The 19,102-nt window shown below is 47.1% G+C and overlaps 1 long non-coding RNA gene across 21 annotated transcripts in view; it reads right to left on the minus strand.

Annotated features, from left to right (window-relative positions):
- Window positions 1-442: 442 nt before the first annotated feature.
- The window catches only part of LOC119972591, a 57,896-nt gene continuing 39,236 nt past the window's right edge, over window positions 443-19,102 (minus strand). For 19 of the 21 annotated variants that reach the window (XR_005462108.1, XR_005462107.1, XR_005462103.1 and 16 more), the window contains 4 exons: window positions 16,918-16,999; window positions 15,815-15,896; window positions 15,010-15,091; window positions 443-647 (listed from right to left, as the gene is read on the minus strand). This is a non-coding gene — a long non-coding RNA (uncharacterized LOC119972591). The remainder of the gene's footprint in view (window positions 648-15,009; window positions 15,092-15,814; window positions 15,897-16,917; window positions 17,000-19,102) is intronic. The other 2 variants (XR_005462101.1, XR_005462098.1) reach the window with 1 other exon arrangement.

The following is a 19,102-nucleotide window of genomic DNA, read 5'->3' on the forward strand; positions in this document are numbered from 1 at the left end:
TTCAACTTCTCAAAATAGGATAACCCCTCTTCCTGGGGTCTAATTTAGTGAATCTTCGTTGTACTGCCTCCAATGCATGTATATCCTTTTTCCTTAAATGAGGAGATCAAAACTTCACCCAGTGTTTCAGATGTGGTCTCACCAGAACTCTGTACACAATTGTAGCAAGATCTCTTTATTTCAATACATCAATCCCCTTACAATAAAGGCTAATTCAGTTTGGGATATCTCTATGTAGAAGCCCTTTAATTTCAGGTAATTTAAGAAACGGATGGATTTTAGCCCCTAAAGTGAGTAATTAGATTCTAATTACTTTCAGCATTTAAAGTCTCAATTGTTGTATAAAATAGAACAATTTGTATATACATGCACTTCTGAGTGCTGGTTTTCATAGTCTGAACAGGAAATAGTTCATTTCATTCAAAAAGAAAAAACATAAACATTAAGTTTAAAAAGCAATACCTTTATTGCATGTATTGAAAACAAATTTGTAACTGAGTTTCACTGTACTTTCTCATTTTCATCAATCTCACAATTCACTCAACAGATCGATATAAACAATGTGAATCCAGCATTAAATTATAATCCATCAGAGTGGTACATCACTGTTTTCAATTACCTCCTGCTGAAAGGCCGATCTTTTCATTCTGCAAAAGTAACAACAGTATGATTTCTTAAATATGGATTCGAAGTAAAGACAAAATAGCAGATTATCTCACAAAAGCAGATTGGAAAATGGTGTTGATCGGCACAAAAAATTGCAATCTCATTATCAGGAGTTCATTGAGATGATTAAACTAAGAATTGTGACCTTTCTTTTGTTTTGCAAAATAGCTATTATTGTTTAAAACTAAATGTCAATAATGTGTGTATTCCCAAAGATCTTTTCAATATTTTTTTTAACAGGATAAAAATGGCTAAAATTAAACAAAATTTCTGAACTTCCTCATTAATTAATTTCAATAGCAACTTGTTCAACAGTTAATTATCAATCATGAGTAAGTGCATCTTAAGACTCCTCAAAACAAGAGACTCGGCACTTGAAACAAAGCATGCCTTAACATTTACCAAGTAATAAGGTACAACTCAGTTTAATTTTGAAGGACAGTGTATCAACATTAGCCAGTGCACCCGATTAAATGTTTAACGGAGTGGAGGATCAATAGATTTGTTCAGTAATGCTTTAGAGAAAATGTCTTCTCAATTCCGCCTCATTTGCATTTTAAAAAAGTCATAGGTGATTTTAATCTTCATATAGATTAGATGAATCAGATTGGCAAAGATAGCCTGGAAGATGATTTCATAGTGCATTTAGGATAATTTCTTAGAGCAGTTATGTTGTAGTGCCAAGCAGAGGACAGTCTATTTTAGACCTGGCAATTTAGACCATGGGACCTATGGAGCAAAAGTAAGTCATTCAGCCCATCAAGTCTGCTGATCCATTCAATTTGCAATGAGACAGGGTTAATTAATTACTTCATAATAAAACAGCCTCTAGGCAAGTGATCACAACATGATAGAATATCACATTCAGTTTGAGAGTGAGAAATGCACATGTAAGACCAGTGTCTAAAACTTAAAGAAAGAAATATATGAGGGTTTTGAAAAAAAATTGGCCAAGTAAACTGAAAAATAGATTAAACGGTAGGAGAGTAAAGAAGCAGTGGCAGATATTTAAGAAGCTATTTCTTAACTCTCAACACAGATATATTCCATTGAGAAAGAAATACTCTGAGAAGGATGCACCATCTGTGGCTAACTAAGGAAGTTAAGAATCGTATCTAATTGAAAGAAAAGGCATACAGTACCGTGAAGATTGATGATGGTCAGATGTTTGGATAGATTTTAGAACCTCGCAAACAAAGACTGAAAAGAGGGAGAAATCTAGCTAGAAATATAAAAATAGATAGCAAGAATTTCTAAAGAAATGAAGTATCTGAAGTGACCGGTGGTCACTTAGAGGGTGTGGCTGGGGAATTAATAATGGGAAATAAGGAAATGGTGGAAGTGTTAAACAGATATTTTCTATCTGTCTTCACTGTTGAAGACAGGACGCAGAATACTTGAGAATCAAGAGGTAAAATGGAGGGTGCAATTTGTTGAGGTGTTGGGGGTCTTTCCTGCCAGGTAGAGATCAATGAGACATCCAGCTGCCTCTTTTAGGGAAGGCTTGCCAACTGCTGGTATTGAAGGGCTATCTTATTAGGAAAGGTTGATCAGACAGGGCCTATGCCCATGGGAGTTTAGAAGAAGTGATTTTATTGAAACACAATATTCTTAAGGGGCTTTGGCAGGATAGATATTGAGAGGATGTTACCCCCTCTGGGAGTCTAGAACTACCGGATAGTTTTAAATTAGGGGTCTCCTATTTAAGACAGCAGTGGAGGCAAAGTCATTGAATGTATTCAATGCTGAGTTAGATAGATTTATGATCAAGAAGGAAGGGAAGGGTTATGGAGAGGTAGACAGGAAAGTGGAGTTGAGGTCAGTCAGATCAAACATGATCTTTTCAAATGGAAAGCAGACTTGAGGGCTTAATTCTTGTGTTTTTGCCGAGAGGGGAAAATTTGTTGAAACCATGGCTTAAAAGACAAATTCTCTACTTAAATGTTTAAATTCTGGATAAACAAAAGGTTTGAAACTAAATGGAATTGTTCTCAATCATAAGTTATTTTGCATATACTAAAGTCCATTGAGAAAATATTTTTTTCCAGAACTACTCTCATGTTATTGGCAGCAGGGTACTGAGAAAGCAATGATTAAGCTGAATCAGCATGGTTTTAGTAAAAGGAAATAGTGTTTGATAAAACTATTGAAATTTTTTGATATGTAACTAGCAGCATCAATAAATCACTGGATTTAAAAAGCATTCGATAATATGCCAGTTGAAAGGTTATTGCACAAGATAAGCGTTCGTGGTCTTGGGTTATATAATAGTATCGATTGAGAATTGATTAAAGGATTGAAAAGAGAGGGCAGCACGGTGGCCTAGTGGTTAGCACAACCGCCTCACGGCGCTGAGGTCCCAGGTTCGATCCCGGCTCTGGGTCACTGTCCGTGTGGAGTTTGCACGTTCTCCCCGTGTCTGCGTGGGTTTCGCCCCCACAACCCAAAAATGTGCAGAGTAGGTGGATTGGCCACGCTAAATTGCCCCTTAATTGGAAAAAATAATTGGCTAATCTAAATTTATAAAAAAAAAGGATTGAAAAGAGAGTGAAGAAATAAATGGGTCATTCCCAGGTTGGCAGGCTGCCACGAGTAGGGTGCTGCAAGAATCGGTTTTTGGAGTCAGATATTTACAATCTCTATGAATGATTTAGACAAAGGTATGTGTAATTGATTTGAGTTTTACTGACGATCTAAAGCTATGTTGGAAAGCAAGCTGCGAGGAGGATGCCAAGGGGTGGTATCTTATTGAGGCGCCGAGGGAATCCCTGCTGGTGGGAGACCCCTGCTACCTCATCTTGAGAAGGACTGCCAAACCATCACAGGACCAGGGTCGATTCCCAGCTTGGGTCACTGTGTCTGTCCAGAGTCTGCACAGGTTTCCTCCCACAAGTCCTGAAAGATATGCTGTTAGGTAATTTGGACATTCTGAATTCTCCCCGTGTACCCGAACAGGCGCTGGAATGTAGCGACTAGGGGCTTTTCACAGTAACTTCATTGCAGTTAATGTAAGCCTACTTGTGACAATAAAGATTATCAGGCAGTGGCTAGGCCAGTGGTTGGCCTTCCTTTGAATCAACACCCCAGGGATGGAAGTCTCGTCTACCCGGAGCTGCCAGTCACAATTCCTGGTTTCCAGTAATGCACCCTTTAATGGAGAAAAATGATTTCTGCACTAGGGCAGGAAAATCTTTTTATAGGGCAAGTTTAATACTCCCCTCAAGGCGGGTCTGAAGCCCAGAGAACCCACCTGCCCAAACCCAGATTGAATTTCATGCTTGGGCTGGAAGGGCCTCAGGCAGGAAACCAGACCGGGACAGGAAGAGCATGTGCTGGGGTTCAGGGGATGAAGCAAATGCCATGGGCTCAGAGAAAGAGAGTGCCGTTGGCCTGGGGGAAGAATCAAGTGCCCATACCAGCCTTCCCAGACAGGCGCCGGAATGTGGTGACTAGGGGCTTTTCACAGTAACTTCATTGAAGCCTACTTGTGACAATAAGCGAATTTCATTTTTTCATTTCAAGTGCCATGGACTTTAAGGAGGAGAGACTGGTTGCAAGGCATGGGAGTGAGCTGCTGCATGTCTGAGGTCATAGAAAGGACGGGGGGAGGTTGGGAAAAGGCTGGCTGACGTGTGAGATTTTAGATTTAGATTTGTCACGTGTACAGAGGTACAGTGAAACGTATTCTTCTGCGTACAGCCCAGGCAGATCGTTCCATACATGAAAAACATAGGACATACGAAAAATACACAAATTAAATACATAGACATTGGGTGAAGCATACGGAGTATTGCGCTACTCAGTAGAGAAGATACATGGAGAGATCGGTTCAGTCCATAAGAGGGTCATTCAGGAGTCTGGTAACAGTGGGGAAGAAGCAGTTTTTGAATCTGTTAGTGCGTGTTCTCAGACTTTTGTATCTCCTGTCCGATGGAAGAGGTTGGAAGAGAGAATAACCCGGGTGGGAGGGTCTTTGAGTATGCTACCTGCTTTCCCGAAGCAGCAGAAGGTTTAGACAGAGTCAATGGATGGGAGGAGAGTTTGCATGATCGTGAAGTGTTCACGACTCTCTGTAGTTTCCTAGTCTTGGGCCGAGCAATTGCCATACCAGGCTATGATGCAGTCAGATAGGATACTTTCTATGGTGCATCTGTAAAAATTGGTAGGAGTCAATATCGACATGCCAAATTGCCTTAGTTTCTGAGAAAGTATAGGCGCTGTTGTGCTTTCTTGGTCGTAGAGTCAATGTGGGTGGGCCAGGATTGTCGGTGATGTGCACACCTAGGAATTTGAAGCTGTCGACCATCTCCACCTCGGCACCATTATGCAGACAGAGGTGTGTATGATACTTTGCTTCCTGAAGTCAATGACTAGCTTGAGTGTGTACATCACCACCATTTTTAAAAAAAGGAGACAATGCGGACTGTGAGAACTACCAAAGAAGTTCCCTGCTCTCCAGTGCTGGGAAGATCATCGCCTGAATTCTCGCTAACAGTCTTCTCCCAGTCTCTGAAGAAATTCTTCTGACCAAATCGTGGAACAGCGGACATGATTTTCACTGCTGGGAAACTCCAAGAGAAATGCCAGGAACAACATCAGCCACTCTACATGGCCTTCATCGATCTGACCAAGGCTTTTGATTTGGACAGCATGGTAGCACAGTTGCTTCACAGCTCCAGCGTACTAGGTTCGATTCTCGGCTTGGGTCACTGTCTGTGCAGAATTTGCACGTTTTCCCCATGTCAACGTGGGTTTCCTCCGGGTGTTCCAGCTTCCGCCCACTGTCCAGAGATGTGCAGATTAGGTCGATTGCCCATACTAAATTGCCCTCAGTGTCCAAAAAGGTACGGTGGGGTTACTCGATTACGGGGATAGAGTGGGCTTAAGGGCTGGTGCAGACTCGATGGGCTGAACGGCCTCCTTCTGCACTGTAAATTCTATGATTTTATGATTCAGTCATCAGGAAGTTCTATGGAAGACCCTGTTAAAAGTCAGCTGTCCAAAGAGGCTCATCAACATCCTTCGACTCTTCCATGACAAGATGTCGGTGATAGTCCTCACTGACAGAAATAAGACAAACATTCTGAGGTCAAGACTGGAATTAAGCAGGGATGTGTCAATCGCCTCTACCTTTTTCATCATCGCCACCATCCTTCACCTGTTCAAGCGTAAGCTTCCCAGTGGAGTGAGCATCGTCTACAGGATGGACAAAAAACCTTTCAACCTCAACCGGTTGAAATCCAAGAAGAAAACAACACTGACATCATTCGTGGAACTTCAGTGTGTGGATAACATTGCCATCTCCATTCTCTCAGAAGAAAATCTCCAAACCATGGTTGGCACCTTCGCGGAAGCATACTGAAGAATCGGTCTCAGCCTCAACCCGGAGAGGTCTCAATTCCTTTACCAACCCGCCCTAGGGCAGGATCCGGTCTCTCCCTCCATCAAGATCAATGAAGAATCCCTACCAAACATGGAACATTTCCTATACCTGGCGAGCCACAGTCCTTTCAGGCTGACATTGATGCAGAGATCCAATATCATGTCCAATCCGCAAGTGCCTCCTTTGGAAGCCTAAGGACGAGAGTCTTTGATGACCGCAGCATTCGTGCTGACACCAAGATCCTCGTGTACAAAGCGGCTGTCCTACCAACTTTTCTTTACAGCTCAGAAACCGTGACCATATACAGATGCTACCTCAAGATCCCAGAGAGGTACCATCAACGCTGTCTGAGATGGATTCTCCGCATCAGCTGGGAGGGCCAAGAGCACCAGAATTGAGGCCAGGTGGATTGGCCATGCTAAACTGCCCCTTAGTGTCCAAAGGATTGGATAGTGTTCCGGGATTGGGGGGAGTGGGCCTAGGTACAGAGAGGGTCAGTGCAGACTTAATAGGCCGAATGGCCTCCTTCTGCACAGCAGGGATTCTATGATCATCCAAAACCAACTCTACTGGGTCGGCCATGTGTTAAGGACGTAGAGTCCCAACTGTCGAAGCAAATCTTCTTTGCCCAGCTCAAGGAAGACTTCTGACCAAGTGGAGGTCAAAGGAAGTGCTTTGAATACAGCCTGAAGGATTACCTCAAGAAATGCAACATCGATGTCAACGTTTGGGTGCCCCTTGCTCAGAAGAGGCTTGCTTGGAAGAACCTCCTGATCGAAGAGGCACAATTCTTGGTGGACACCCGCGGCAAGGAGCAGGCCTAGAAAAGGAGCCCGAGAAAGGAATACCAGCAATCTAGAGTGCAAGGACCGATCCCACCACCCAGAAACACCTGCCAAGTGTGCGGTCGAAAATGTGGCTCTTTGAATGGGCTCATCGTTCAGGCAAGAACACACAGAACCCATGACCAGTAACATGGAATTTCTTAGGTGGACAATCATACTCGTTAGCGAGTGATCACTGAAGAAGACTTGTGAGATTGACAGTGAGAGTCAGTGATTGAGGAAAAGAGTGTGAGGGATGTGGCTGAACAGCCACCTAAGATGGTGTTCTGCATAGGATGCTGGGAGAATTGGCCAAGCAGGCTGCAGCTCAAATAAACATTGATGAGCTAGCTGCAGCCTAGACTCCAGCAATACACAGGAAAAAAGCCATCTCTAGGCCATCCCAGGAACATAACTATCTTGTCAATCACACTTGTTTACCAGACACAATGGCACCTAAACTCCTTTTTTGTAAGGGCTTACCTACCCCTAGCACTTGCAGGCATGGCCACTGAATGCCCACCCGGAAATCGATGTGGCAGCCCCTGATTGGACTTGATTGATCAGGGTGGTCGAGCCCTAATCGATTGATTAGTAATGACCTCGTGTTCGTCCAGGAGGGCACGGAATCCAAGCAGGTTAAAAAGTGCTGTACCATCTCAGAATCTCTCTCTGCAGCAGCAACGAAACAATGGCGATCTTCACCAGCCACCACGAGGAGGACCATCACGCTACCAACAGAAGGAAGACCAGACCAAGGACCGGACATTGAGGACTACAGGATTCAGCACACAGATAAAGACCAATATCTGTCTGGTACTTGCTAGTCACTCTAAAGTTAAGTTAAGGTCTAGTATGAACTTTTAGTACTCTGCAGAATAACTTCTGTTGATGGTGTGATTGATTAACTGCAACATTGTGTGAACATGAATAAATACTATTTGACAAAGTCGACTCGTAGTCATTTGTCCACCACATATGGGTTAAAGACACACTGTGGAGACTTCCGGTGGCGGCGATGTTCGAGTGAGCCGCACATTCAGTGGGCTCTCACTCCGGCGGGGCTGAACAGCTGATTCCCCGCGATAGCGGGACCACGGGGGCGGCAAAAAGGCTGCCGGAAAAGAAGAGGAGAGCGAGCTGCAGCAAATGGAAGTGTGGGAGGCCAGCAGGTGAGGAAGAAAGAGAGAGAGAGACGGAGGCAAGGAGGAAACTGACCTGAAGGGTAAGACGGCGGACCCACGGACCTTCCTTCCTCCAGGACAAAGAAAAAAAGATTGGAGTTGCTGAGGAGGGACAGATTGGACCCACTTCAGATGCCCAGGAGGTAAAATTTAAGGAGCTGGGCGAAGGAAAGCGGCAGTGAAGGTGCTGAGGAGCAGGCTGCGGCACATGGAACAGCGGGATTCCAGAAGGCAGAAGAAGAAGGAGAAAAAGGGACAGAGACAAGAACCTGAAGAAAATTACCTGGGACCTAAGATGGCGGACACACGGACCCCGGACTCAGCAATCCAGCTGGCGCTGAAGCGGGACAGCTTGGACCCAATCCAGAAAGCGGTGGATCAGCTGAACCAGAGGCTGGACGCCCAGGATGTTAAAGTTAAGGAGCTGGGAGAAGCGGTGGAGGAGCAGGCGGATGCGCAAACGGTTGCAGCGCTAGAAGTGGACGGCCTGAAAGAGCGGCAGAGAAGACTGCTGGACAGAGTGGAGGAGCTGGAGAATAGAGTCCGCAGGAACAATCTGAGGATGGTCGGCCTCCCGGAGGGGGCGGAGGGAGCTGATGCTGCAGCGTTTGTAGCAGACCTGCTGAAGCAGCTGATGGGGGCCGAAGCCTTTCCGCGACCGCTGGAGCTGGAGGGGGCACACAGAGTGCAGGCAAGGCAGGGGCTGCCGGGCGGACCCCCCCGCCCGATGGTGATTAGGTTCCACAGGTTCGTGGACAAGGAGCGGGTGCTGCAGTGGGCAAAGAGCGCCAGGAGCAGCACGTGGAACAACAGTGTTCTGCGCATTTATCAGGACCTAAGCCAGGAGGTGGCTCGGCGGCGAGCAGCCTTTAAGAATGTCAAGGAGGTGCTGTTCAAGAAGCACGTGAAGTTTGGTCTGCTGTTCCCAGCTCGGCTATGGGTCACGCACCAGGGTCAACACCACTACTTCTCCGAACCCGAAGAAGCGATGGATTTTGTGAGGGACCTGGGGCTGGTCCCGAAAGGAGGCCCCAAGGACGCGAGTTAGGGCCCGAGGATTTCTGTGGGAAGGAACGCCGAATGTGCCTGGACTGCTGCTCAATGGTTTGCTGGGCTAAGGGGGCCAAGCGGAACATTTGAGACTCTTTCCTTTGTTCATGGACATTTATGTGCTTTTTCTCTTTTTTCTGTGGTTTTTTTCTTTTTTTTTTTTTTTACCCTGTTTGGGCTGGTTTGTGCTTTTTGTGCAGCTCGCGGAAGACACTGGAGCCGGCTTGCCCCAGTGGGTGGGGAGGAGGACGGGGAATGGGACAGGAAGGCGCCGGAGTGTTGAGTCACCGGGCTAGCAGATTGGCTAGTCAAGGAAGTCAGATGGGGGGGAAGTTACAGCCAGTAGATGGCAGGGGTGGGGGTATCGGGGGATGGGGTTAGGGGAGAGGGGGGGGGTTGTTCTGCTGATGGGAGAGGGACTTGAAATAGGCACTGGAAAGGAGGTCGAGGGTGGAGGCAGCCAAAGGGCGGGCCAGGAATGGCGCGACGCACGGGTCAGGGGCCGGCCCGAGAAAGGCTATGGCTGACCGGCGGGGTGGGGGGGGGGGGGGGGGGGGGGGGGGGGGATGTGCCCCCCCGACCAGGCTGATCACCTGGAACGTCATGGGACTGAATGGGCCGGTTAAGAGGGCGCGGGTGTTCGCGCACTTGCGGGCCCTGAGGGCGGACGTAATTATGTTGCAGGAGACACATCTGAAAGTGTCAGACCAGACCAGGCTAAGGAAGGGCTGGATTAGCCAGGTCTTCCACTCGGACTTGGACTCGAAGTCCAGAGGGGTGGCAATCATGATCAACAAGCGCGTGCAATTTGAGGCAGAGGGCATATCCGCAGACAGGGGGGGAAGATACCTGATGGTACGGGGCAGACTGGAGGGGAGAAGAGTGGTGCTGGTGAATATATATGCCCCGAACTGGGATGACGTGGACTTCATTAAAAGAGTGCTGGGGAAGATCCCGGACTTGGATTCTCGCAGGCTAATAATGGGAGGGGACTTTAACATGGTCCTTGACCCGACTTTGGATCGGTCGTGTCCCAGAACGGGTAGACTCTCAGCAATGGCAAGGGAACTGAAAGGGTTTATGGAGCAAATGGGGGCAGTGGACCCCTGGAGAGAGGGACAGCCAACAGGAAGGGGCTACTCGTTTTACTCGCACGTCCATAAAGTATATTCCAGGATAGATTTCTTTGTACTAAGCAGGGACTGTATGGGGGAGGTAAAGAACACGGAATACTCAGCAATTACCATTTCAGACCATGCCCCGCATTGGGTGGACCTGCAGTTCGGGGGAGCAAGCTATCAACGCCCGCAATGGAGGCTAGATGTGGGACTGCTGTCGGAGGAGGGGATCTGCGAGAGGCTTCGGAAATGTATAAAAAATTACCTGCAGGTGAATGACACTGGGGAGGTCTCAGCGGCGACCGTGTGGGAGGCGCTAAAGGCAGTAGTGCGGGGGGAGCTGATTTCAATTGGGGCCCACAGAGCCAAGGCAGACCGGGCAGAGATGGATAGATTGGTCAGGGAAATGGGTCGGATAGATGAAGAGCACGCGGAGTCCCCGGGGGAGATTTTACTCAGGGAGAGATAGAGGCTACAGGCGGAACTGGGGGCACTATCCACGAGCAGGGCCGTGGAACAGCTTAGGAAGGCGAGGGGAGTGGTGTACGAGTATGGGGAAAAGGCTAGCAGACTGTTAGCGCAGCAACTCAGGAGGAGGGAGGCGGCCAGGGAAATAGGTAGAGTGAGGGACGAGGGGGGGCGCAAAGTGGAGGATCCGGCAGAATTGAATAGGGTATGCCGGGACTTCTATCGTAAGCTGTATACTTCGGAGCCCCCGGAAGAACCGGAGGGGATGAAAAGGTTTCTGGACGGGTTAACATTCCCAACAGTTTGGGGGGGGGGGGGGAGTGGAAGAGTTGGGGGCCCCGATTAGAGTAGAGGAGGTATTGGGGGGCCTAAAGACCATGCAGTCGGGGAAGTCCCCGGGGCCGGATGGATACCCAGTAGAGTTTTATAGGAAGTTCTCGGAGCTGGTGGGCCCGGTCTTGGCGAGGGTTTTCAATGAGGCAAGGGACAGAGGGACCCTGCCGCCAACAATGTCACAAGCCACCATATCTCTGATATTGAAGCGGGGTAAAGACCCGGAGGTGTGCGGGTCCTACAGGCCAATCTCCCTGATTAATGTAGACGCCAAGCTCCTGGCAAAAGTACTGGCGGGTAGAATGGAGGACTGTGTACCGGAGGTGATTGGGGAGGATCAAACGGGGTTCGTGAAAGGTAGGCAGCTGGCGGCCAATCTGAGGAGATTGCTCAATGTGATAATGATGCCCCCGGCGGGTAGAGAGGTGGAGGTAGTGGTGGCAATGGACGCCGAGAAGGCCTTTGACCGGGTGGAGTGGGACTATCTATGGGAGGTGCTCGGACGGTTTGGGTTCTGGGAGGGATTGGTGGATTGGATCAAATTATTATATCAGGCCCCGAGGGCCAGCGTCAGGACCAACAGAGAAGTGTCTGAGTACTTTAGGTTGTACCGAGGGACCAGGCAGGGCTGCCCGCTCTCCCCGCTGCTGTTTGCGCTGGCCATAGAGCCGCTGGCGATTGCGCTGAGAGCCGCAGAGGGTTGGAAGGGGATGGTGAGGGGCGGGGTTGAACACAGGGTTTCTCTTTATGCAGACGACCTGCTCCTGTACGTGTCGGACCCAGTGGCCGGGATGGGAACTATACTGGGAATGCTGAGGGAATTCGGCCAGTTCTCAGGATACAAATTAAATACGGTCAAGAGTGAAATGTTTGTGGTCCAGGCAAGGGGCCAGGAGAACAGATTGAGAGGGCTACCGTTTAGGCTAGTTGAGGAAAATTTCCGGTATTTGGGAATCCAGGTGGCACGAGACTGGGGCAGGCTGCATAAGTTAAATTTGGCCAGGGTGGTGGAGCAAATGAAGGGAGAGTTTCGGAGATGGGATGCACTCCCGCTGTCGCTGGCAGGGAGGGTGCAGACTGTAAAGATGACAATCCTCCCTCGATTTTTGTTTATTTTTCAGTGCCTCCCGATCTTTATCCCACAGTCCTTCTTCAAAAGAGTTAATGGGCTCATCATGAGCTTTGTCTGGGCGGGAAAGTCTCCGCGGGTGAAGAAGGCGATGTTGGAGAGGAACCGCAGTGAGGGAGGGCTGGCTTTGCCGAGTCTGGTCAATTATTACTGGGTGGCCAACATCGCTATGATAAGGAAGTGGATGGTGGGTACGGGGTCTATTTGGGAGCGGGTGGAGGCGGCTTCGTGCAGGGGCTCCAGTTTGGAAGCCCTGGTCACGGCTCCTCTACCGCTGCCGCCGGCCAAGTACACCACCAGCCCGGTAGTGGTGGCGACCCTGCGGATATGGGGCCAGTGGAGGAGGCATGTGGGGGAGATGGGGGCGTCTGTCTGGGCGCCAATCTGCGACAACCATCGGTTTGCCCCCGGCAGTATGGATGGGGGGTTCAGAGTATGGCGGCGAGCAGGGGCGGGAAGGGTGGGTGATATGTTCCTGGAAGGGAGCTTCGCGAGTTTGAGGAGCTTGGAGGAGAAATTTGGGTTGGTAAGGGGAAATGATTTTAGATACTTACAGTTGCGGGACTTTGTTCGTAGACAGGTCCCATCTTTCCCGCGCCTCCCGCCAATGGGGATCCTCGACAGAATAGTCTCTGGGAGGGAAGAAGGGGAGGGCAGAGTCTCGGGTATATATAAGGTGCTCATGAGGGAGGAAGGGTCCCAGACAGAGGAACTGAAACTTAAATGGGAGGAGGAGATAGGCGGGGAAATGGAGGATGGGCTGTGGGCAGAGGCCCTGAGTAGGGTAAACTCGACCATGACATGTGCTAGGCTCGGGCTGATCCAATTTAAGGTCGTTCACCGGGCCCATATGACGGTGGCTCGGATGAGCAAATTTTTCGGGATAGAGGACAAATGCGCTAGGTGCGCGGGAGGACCAGCGAACCATGTTCACATGTTTTGGGCATGCCCTGAGCTGAGGGGGTACTGGGAGGGATTTGCGGGGGTCATGTCCCAGGTGCTAAAAACAAGGGTGGTGATGAGTCCAGGGGTGGCAATTTTTGGGGTTTCGGAAGACCCGGGGGTCCAGGGGGAGAAAGAGGCCGATGTGCTGGCCTTTGCTTCCCTGATAGCCCGGCGACGAATATTATTGGCGTGGAGGGACTCAAAGCCCCCGAAGACGGAGTGGTGGCTTGCGGACATGTCGAGTTTCCTGGGGATGGAAAAAATTAAGTTCGCCTTGAGGGGATCGGTGCAGGGGTTCACCCGGAGGTGGCAACCATTTATTGACTTCTTTGCGGGAGAGTGAGCGTCAGCAGGGGGGTGGGGGGAGGGGGTGGGGGGTAGAGTAGAGTAGTAGGGAAAATATGGCGGGCAATATGTTACGATGGAAGTATTGAAAGTACGTGGATGTTTGCACATTTTTGCCTTTTTTGCTTCCTTTCTGATGATGTCTGTAACTGTTTATAAAGCCAAAAACTACCTCAATAAAATTGTTTATTAAAAAAAAAGACACACTGTGGTAGCAACAGGGACTGAGTGAGTGAAAGAGAGAGTGAGTGTGTCTTGTGGGAGTAAGAGAATGTGTGAGTGAGAACGCATGTGTGTAATTGAGTGAGTGTGTGCAGTATGTCTTGTGTCTTTTTAAACTTAACAATTTATTGCCATGACATTATTTTTACTCTTTGTGTAATACATCAACTTAAAAAAAAAAATTCTGTTTAATGTTGTGCGAAGCCTTATCTTTCCGCAATTTGCTCATCTGCCCCTTCGAGGGAGAAAATAATGGAAGTACTGCCCCCCAAAGCAAAAAGGTTGGACAAGCCGATTTAGTTGATAGCCCTCAGAAATTGCTAAGTATACATGGAGTTTCCCAAAATAAAGCCTCGAGTCCTTCAAAGAGCAGTCTTTGAAAAAAAATCCTAAAATGCAGCAAAGATAAATTTACAATAAAAACTAATTTTGGATATATTTAACCAATAGACTTTCACTTTGTGAGACTATTTCCTTTTCTGTCATCAGATGTTGTCAAAAGTGCAATTGGAGGTAGACACTCGTGATTGGGATTTAGAATGGGTCACTTAATTCCAGGCTAAACCAGTGTCAACTTGCATGGTTATACTTATTAATGGTAGGCACATTGTATTCTAGCTGCCACTTCAGGTGAGGATATTAATGCAGCACAAAAGGGCCTAGCCAAAATGTCAACCCCCAAAACGATATATCATACCATAATTCTAGCTACAAGAATTACAGGATCTCCATCTCGGAGTTATACAGAATAGGAAGGCCCCATGTTTGATTTCACTGCATGCTGTTAGTTGATTTCAACTATGAAAGTGATGGATTAACGATTGGGCATACTTTAAAGGAAAGGTGAAAATGCCCAAGGCTCCCACTCTTGATTACTCGATAGTCACACAACTAGAAGTGCATTTGTACCATGGATTGGCTGTGGTATCGTCCAGTGAACTGAAATGCCAGCATTCACTGGATAAAAGCAAACTACTACGGATGCTGGAATCTGAAACCAAAGAGAAAATTTGGCAAAGGGTCATCTGGACTCAAAACGTTAGTTCTTTTCTCTCCCTACAAATGCTGCCAAACCTGCTGAGATTTTCCAGCATTTTCTCTTTGGTGCCAGCATTCACTATTGAGCTTACCAATGAGCTCCTGTGCACTGGAGATTGACCAGTGTCTACAGAACCATGCTTGTTCAGGAGAGCACAGTAAGAAGTCTTACAACACCAGGTTAAAGTCCAACAGGTTTGTTTGAAACACGAGCTTTCGGAGCGCAGCTCATTGTTCTTCATAGTTCCAGTTCTAAATGTATAAAGTCGCAAAGATATTTGAACAAATCCTTAATCACATTTACCTTTGTCATAATCACTGAAGAATCATTCTAAGACCGAGCCTTCCTTCACACAGCTATCAGAATATGTAGGCACGGTCACCACCTGGAATCATTAAATTGTTTCAAAATAATAATGAATATGCAAACATCTTATAAACTATTAATGCATCCAACATATGTCAATTACAACAGGCAGCTGAAAATTTTAAAAATCTTTTTCCTAGGGTCGATACCGCCCTCAGTTAACTGTCTGTGTGGAGTTTGCACATTCTCCCAGCGCCTGTGTGGGTTACCCCCGGGTGCTCCGGTTTCCTTCCGCCATCCAAAGATGTGCATGTGAGGTGGATTGGTCACGCCAAAATTGCCCTGTAGTGACCAACGGTTAGGTGGGGTTGCTAAGTTACAGGGATCGGGTGGAGGTGTGGACAGACATAGAGTGCTCTTTCAGAGGCAGGTGTAGTCTCGATGGGCCGAATGGCCACCTTCTGCACTGTAAACTCTATATGATACAATAAATTCAATGATTGCCTTTACAGATGAGTGGGTACTTTCACATTGAATTCAATATTCATTTTAGACAGTAACCTAAATGCTCATAACATATTAATTTGAAAATAACATGCTCCAGATTATCAACTCATTTGACCAAAACATTTGAAATTTTAGTACGAATAAATACATTTTTATTCTGCTGGAAACTCAGAACAAGTAGGTATCCACATGATTTTTATATCAGATGGGTAAACGGCAAAGGTAATCTTCATTGTTCCAGTTCTAAATGAATAAAGCCGCAAAGATATTTGAACAAATCATGAATCACATTTACCTTTGTCGCAATCACGGCAGAATCATTCCAAAACCAAGGCTTCCTTCACACAGCTATCAGAATATGTAGGCACGGTCATCACCTGGAATCATTATATTATTCAAAAATAATAATCAATATGCAAGCATCTTATAAACTATTGATGCATCGGCGGGCAGTGTCGATGGGAGAGGAGCGGGCTTGTGCTGTAGGGTTCGATTGAAGTATGGATTTTACGTTGATGTTTGCACATTTTTGCCTTTTTTGGTTTTTCTGTTGTTATCTGTAACTGTTTACAATGTCGAAGGCAGCTGAAAATGTTAAAAATATTTTTCCTAGGGTTGATTTCGCCCTCAGTTAACTGTCTGTACAGAGTCTGCACGTTCTCCCAGTGTCTGCGCGAGTTCTCCCGGGTGCTCCGGTTTCCTACCACCGTCCAAAGATGTGCAGTGTAGGTGGATTGGCCATGGTATATTACCCCAAATTGGAATGTAAGGGCGGCACGGTAGCACAGTAGTTAGCACTATTGCTTCACAGTGCCAGGGACCCGGGTTCGATTCCCGACTTGGGTCACTGGATGTATGGAGTCTGCATGTTTTCCCAGTGTCTGCGTGGGTTTCCTCTGAGTGCTCCGGTTTCCTCCCAACGTACAAAGATGTGCGTGTTAGGTGGATCGGTCACGCTAAAATTGCCCTGTAGTGTCCAACGGTTAGGTGGGGTTGCTGGGTTACGGGGATAGGGAGGGAGATGTAGACTTAGGTAGGTTGCTCCTTCAGGAGGCCGGTATACGATGGGCCGAGTGCACTGCAAATTCTATATGATTCAATAAATTCAACGATCGCTTTCACAGATGAGTGGGTACTTTTACATTGAATTGAATTGAATAACAATTTTAGACAGTAACATAAATGCAAATAACACACTCCAGAATATCAACTCATTTGATCAAAACATTTGAAATTTTAGGACAAATAAATACATTTTTATCCTGCTGGAAACACAGAACAAGTAGATATCCACATGGTTTTTATATCAGATGGGTAAACGACAAAGGTAATCTTCATTTTTCCAGCTATAAATGTATAAGTCGCAAAGATATTTGTACAAATCATCGTCACATTTACCTTTGTTGGAATCACGGCAGAATCATTCTTAGACCAAGGCTTCCTCCACACAGCTATCAGAATATGTAGGCACGGTCATCACCTGGAATCATTATATTATTCAAAAATAATAATGAATATGCAAACATCTTATAAACTATTAATGCATCCAACATATGTCAATGAGATGTGCGGGTTAGGTGAATTGGCCATGCTAAATTGCCCTTAGTGTCCAAAAAGGTTAAGTGGGGTTACTGGGTTACAGTGATCGGGTGGATACATGGGCCTGGGTAGGGTCCTCTTTCCAAGGACCGGTGCAGATACGATGGGCCGAATGGCCTCCTTCTGCACTGTAGATTCTATGAATTACAAGAGGCAGCTGAAAAAAACATTAATCTTTTTCCTTGGGTTCACTACGTTTCAGCAATCATTTTTAAATCATCTTTGATTAGGTGCGAGGTCACTAGTAAGGCCAGAATCATAGATTATCATAGAATTTACAGTGCAGGAGGCCATTCGGCCCATCGTGTCTGCACCGGCTCTTGGAAAGAGCACTCTACCCAAGGTCAACACCTCCACCCTATCCCCATAATCCCACCCAACACTAAGGGCAATTTTGGACACTAAGGACAATTTATCATGGCCAATCCACCTAACCTGCGCACCCGGAGGAAACCCACTCACACACGGGATGTGCAGACGCCACACACACAGTGACCCAAGCCCAATTCGAACCTGGGACCCTGGAGCTGTGAAGCAATTGTGCTGTCCACAATGCTACCGTTCTGCCTATGTATTCCCTATCCCTCAAGAAAGTGAGGGTGAGCTGCCATCTTGAAGTGCTACAGTCCAATAGATACAAGTACACCTACCATGCTGTTCTGGAAGAATGTTCCAGGTTTTTGAACTGGTAACATAGTTTCACGTCAGGATGGCATTACACGCAAGGGAACTTGTAGATAGTAGTGTTCCTCTGCATCTGCTGCCTTTGTCCTAGGTCCAAGAGGTTACAGGTGCTATTGAAAGGGCTTTGGCAAGCTGTTGTATGCATTGTGCAGATGGCACACAATCGCTGATGTAGGGAGTGAATATTTAGGGTGGCAAATGGGGTGCCAGTCAAGCAGGCTACTTTGTCCTCAATTAACTTCTTGTGTGTTGTTGGGAGTGCACTCAACCAGGCGAGCGCAGAGTACTCCATTAAACTATTGACTTGTGGCTTACAGGTGGTAAACAGGCTTACAGGAGTCAGTGGATGGGCTACTTCTTATCTGCTCTTGTAGCCACAGTATTTATATAGCTAGTCCAATGGAGTTTCTGGTCCATAGTAACCTCCCAGGACATTGATAGTGGGGGGATTCAGCAATGGTAATGCCATTGATGGTCAAGAGGAAATGGCTAGATTCTCTCGTGCGGGAGATGATTATTGCCTGGCACGTGGGGCACAAATGTTACTTGCAACTTCTCAGCCCAAGCCTGAATGCTGTCCAGGTCTTGCTGCACATGGACAAGGACCGCTTCACTATTGGGATGTTATGAATGGTACTGAACACTGTGCAATCAGTAGCGGACATCCCCGCTTCTGATGTTATGTCGGAAGATCACTGATGAAGGAGCTGAAAATGTTTGGGTATAGGAAACTACTGATGAGGAACTGCAACACTAACATCCTGGGACTGAGATGATTGGCATCCAACAACCACAACCATCTTTCTTTGTGCCAAGGATGGCTCCAAACAGTGAAGACTTTTCCCCTATTCCCATTCGCTTCCGTTTTGCTCGGGGTCCTTGGTGTCACACTTAATTAAATGCTGCCTTGACAGTCACTCTCACCTCCCTGCCTAATTCAGCTTTTAGTGTCCATATTTGGACAATGGAAAGGAGCCAAGTTGCCCTGATACAGTAGTCCCCCTTTATAACGCGGGTGTTGGGGTCCAAGACAGCCACCCGCGTTGCATCCGAGCCGCGGATATCCACGATGGGGGTTTTAAATTTATTTAAAAATCTATGCATGCGCTTCCCATTGTGAGTCCAAGGGGGGCGGGGGGAGAGGTCAGACCCCCGTAGACTCACAATGGGAAGCCATGCATAGATTTTTAAATAAATTTAAAACCCCCATCGTGGATCTAATTAAAACAAGCACTGCTGCATTTTTAACAACTTAAAAGTTGGATTGGAGGGAGAGAGCAGCCGGCAGTGTCAATTTCAG

Source organism: Scyliorhinus canicula, chromosome 10 (assembly GCF_902713615.1).
Source record: "Scyliorhinus canicula chromosome 10, sScyCan1.1, whole genome shotgun sequence".
NCBI lineage: Eukaryota > Metazoa > Chordata > Chondrichthyes > Carcharhiniformes > Scyliorhinidae > Scyliorhinus > Scyliorhinus canicula.